Genomic DNA, 4,359 nt, shown 5'->3' with positions numbered 1-4,359 from the left:
GTCTCCTAACTTGAATAAAGGCGCTATATAAGTACATGCCATTTACCATACACTTTGAGAGTTATTATATAATGGGTTTAACACAAGTGAACTAAACTAGAGTGAAAGAAGAAGGGACAAGGATGTTATGAAAATGGTTACCCACAACTTAAAGTACCCGAGTTGCATGATTTAGTTGTCTAACATTTATATCTACATGATCTCATATACGTCCCTCATTAATCATTAAGCTTATTGCTAACAAAAAGGAAAATGATCTGTGGTGGCTGCAGAGGCGGTGCAGGGGAGGGGATAAGCATGTGACGCATGTGTCCATGTGCAGAGGCTTTGGTCCTCAGTGTTTGTCATGATCTTGGTGCTAATGTCTGGTCTAATTACTCATTTCATTCACCTGCCTAGCTCCGCCCAGTTTTGATTACCACTCATCTGATCCACCTGCTTCAGTCTCTATTTAACCAGCCATCAAACCAGTCATCAGTGCTAGATTATTCAAGCCTTTGATGAGAGTTCTATAGTGTTCCTGTGTGTGTTGTCCTGAGCCGCTCTGCCTCTGTACCTCTGAGTCTGCCTGTCCCCATTCTGATCACTTTGTCTTCGGACTCATGCTCGATACCGAACTTGGAACTGATTCCTGGCACCGTCCTTCAGTACCTCTGCAGCTCTATGATCTCCTGGCCCTGACTCCTGAGCATGTCCTCAAGACACGCTTTGGCTTCGCCTTCTAGATTATCCTGCCTTCCTTCATCTGCTCGGTTCTGATCTCCAGGCTGTTCTCCAGTCTCCGGGACTTCAGCGTCTGGAACTCTCTGGGCAGTTCCCTCAGCATCTTGTTGTTACCCGATGGCTGGAACCAACCTCATCGTGGCACAGACCACCTCAAGTTCATTATCATCCTCCGCCAGATAGACATGGTCACTAAGCTGTATTCCTGCCTTAGAAGCTGACACTGTCATCTGCAGTTCTGTTTTAAAACAGCATTTTGTGAAACCTGCCTCTCAGCCATCTGAATATCATAAAGACCAAGTAAAATAAAAAAAAATATCTCAGGAATGAAGTTCTGCAGAAGTTCAAAGTAGAGCTGGGTTATAAAAGAACCCAAACTTTACCTTTTCATTTCATCATCTGAGAATATACAGAGCTTGGCATGACTGAAAAGCACTGAAATCAAAAAGCTGTAAGAAGTTCAACTTCTGTTTGTAACAGACCATGTAGAAATGCAGCAAACTTGTAAAGTAATGTGCACCGGTCAGATGAGATCTAAGTTTGAATTTTGGCCCACATGCAAAACACTGTGTGCATAGAGGTAACACTGCACATCCTCTGAAAATACAGACCCCAGCAAGAAACATGGTAGCAGTGTTGAAGGAGCTGGTCAGAGATGATGGGAGGATGGATGAACCAAGAGTCCAAATAAGGAAGAAACCCTGTAAGAGCTGCAGTTTTTAAAAGATTCATGTGTTAAAATGTTGTAAAATTGTGTTAAAATCAATTTAAAATCCAAACCTGAGTTTAACTGAGCATTTGAGGTAAGACATGAATAAAGATGTTTACAGAGTATTCTCTTAGTATACTATGTGTATTCTATGTGCTCACAGTATTTAATCTGACAACATCTAAGATATTCTACTCAAAAGAATAGGGAAAACAATCTGCGGATTTCTGTGGAAAAAGTTAAAAAGTATGAATGCAAGGCACTATGGTCAATTATCAATTTTATTATGTATTTAGGTGTTATTGTCAAACCCACATCAAATAGCTTCTTATCTTTATGCATCTTCATCAAAAGCAAGAGAACCTTGTTCTCACGCTCATCAGAGGGAAGAGGAAAAGAGTAGTTGTTTTTTGTTTTGGTTTTTTAGCCTTAACAGTTTGAAATCAAATGAGTGAGTGAAAAACTTCTTCAGAGAGCTTTGGGAAATTAGAGGGATTGATAAATTGATAAAGCAAAGACTAGAGGAGCCTAGGATACCTATAATGAATAATGAATGCTTCCCCAGCTGCAGGCTGAAGCTGCTGATGTCTTTGTGTGGGTCAGCAAAGTTAGGAAGATGCTCTGCTTTTACTTTCAGCTGCCCTGAGAGGAACCCACCACTGCTGAATAATTTACACTGAATCCTCTGTTCACTCAGAGAAGAACGCCGATGCTATCTGGAGACGGGTCTGCTCCTTTTATGTCAGATGTCAGCAGAAGCAGGAAATAGGTCACACCTACAGAAAGAAATAGGGATAATATAGATGAGACTAAGACCTAAGCTATTGGTTTTTTAACTTTTAGTAGAACTCTGTTAATATTTAATATTTGTGTTTTTGCATTGTAAGCAGTTTATATCATTTTAGTTGTAATCTTAAAAAAATGCAAATTATGATTTGATACCTCTACCTCATCAAACTGCCACCTTAACAGGGTAGAGGGGTTTCAGTTCCCGGTGATTCTAGAGGCTATGTTGTTGAGGGCTTAAAGGACCCTGTTCATTCTCCCAGGCAAACATACTCTGGGTGACAGGTAAGGAAAAAAAAAAAAGAGTGGTTCAAAAAGCCCCTATGAAGACCACAAAATCAAGGCATGTGATGCCTCCCTGTACGACAGAGCAGGGACCTAAACCTAGGGCCAAGCTGGGGGTTGGGGTTCAACAGCGAGCAACTGGTGTTCGGGTTCTGCCTCTCGGGACCTGGCCAGGCCCATCCACCACTACCTGCAGGAGAAACCATGAGGGACCTATGCAAAGCGGATTGGGCAGCAGTCAGAGGGGGGGCCTCATCCATCCACAGATGTTAAATTGGCTCTGGAGATGTGGAATGTCGCCCCACTGGGGGTAAAAGGAGCCTGAGCTGCTGTGGGAGATCAAGCAATACTGGCTAGAAATAGTCAGGCTCACCTTCACTCAGAGCCTGGATATGGTCGACAACTCTGTGAGAGAGACAGAGTGGGCCTGTTTGTCTCCCCTAGGGCCGATGTTTATCCCAGCAGATGAGAGGGTCGCACCCCTGCCTTCAGGTAGGGGTGTGAGGTCTCTGACTGTTGCTCCAGCCAATTGTTTGAATGGCAGTACAGAGTACCACACCCTCTTAGCATCCCCAGGGGGCAGCATAGAAAGGGCCCCCCACATTTTAGGAGGGGTAAGCATTTGCTTAGCAACCACAAAGGTAAACATTTAGACAGCAATCTCAGTAGATGTTGGTCAGAGTCATAAAGATTTATTAATACCAAGAAAACCTTCTACCAAAAAATAAGGGCAGATTTGACAAAAGCTTTGCACTAATCCACAGGGGAAAGAGTGCCAGGCTAGGGAGAGGCTACAGCAGACAGTGGCAAGCAAGAGAGGCTAATTGCGGTGGATCAAGGGAGCACAGCGGAAAATCGTATAAGTCCACCATGTAAACAAAAAGCACTGAAGGAGGGGGAGAGGTTACGGCTGACCAAGGCTAGTGTTTGGCTAAATGCAGCCAATGGAAGGAGCACAGCGGTGGATCGGAGAAGGATGCCGGGCAGACAGCGTAGGGGAGAAAGAGGAAGAGAAGTATGGAATTGGACGGTGTCTGCTCTGGAGGTAGGACAAAGAAACAGTTCTTCTCGAGCTAAATTGAAACAGCTTTTTAAAAGCAACAAACAAACCTCTTCAGGGAATTCCCCACTTCATCCTTTGTCTATATTATTTTCCCTGTCTTCCACTGTGATTAAAAAAGCTTGTTTTCTTTAAAGGAAAAGTCGTGTCAGCAAGGAATAATCAATGGATCAATATCTATACCTAAAACTAATACGTTTGTGGTGATTTAATTAATTTAGCATTAATCAGTAAAAAAGATAAAAACAATAACTTTTGTCATGATCACCGCGTCAGGGACTGGCCGTTTTTGCCCAAATATAGTTACACCTCACTCCTTACATTTTCCGGCAGTGATGTCACGAGCGCCATTCTCTCCGCTTTGTAAGCAAAATCAGTGGGAACTACTAGACACCCCTGCAATCAACAACAATTACTTAAGATTTCGAGGGCTTCTGCATTGAAAATCTATAGTACATCGGATAAAGGGGAAAAAAAAATAGCTATTTCACCTTTCCAATTAATGATCCACCACGGGTAGGTCGTTGGATTGTCAACTTGAAAAGGGAGGATTTGCTATGAAAAAACACGTCATATGTAGCCAACATTCCAAAGAAGAATGTTTTCAAGATGACCTGGATAATAGAGCGTTGTGACAAACACCAGATCCAGCATTGGGACTTGCTCAACAGCCGATACCGCACCGTGACGTCACAAACCGGTAGGTGGCAGTGGTGTTCTTTGACAAACATGGATGTCTCCAGTAAAGCACATTCAAATGAAAATTACTCTTTATTAAAAAGACTTAGGGTTAAAC

The sequence above is a fragment of the Cyprinodon variegatus genome, unplaced genomic scaffold, assembly GCF_000732505.1.
Source record: "Cyprinodon variegatus isolate N-32 unplaced genomic scaffold, C_variegatus-1.0 Scaffold253, whole genome shotgun sequence".
Classification (NCBI taxonomy): Eukaryota; Metazoa; Chordata; class Actinopteri; order Cyprinodontiformes; family Cyprinodontidae; genus Cyprinodon; species Cyprinodon variegatus.
Note: the sequence above shows the minus strand (reverse complement) of the source record.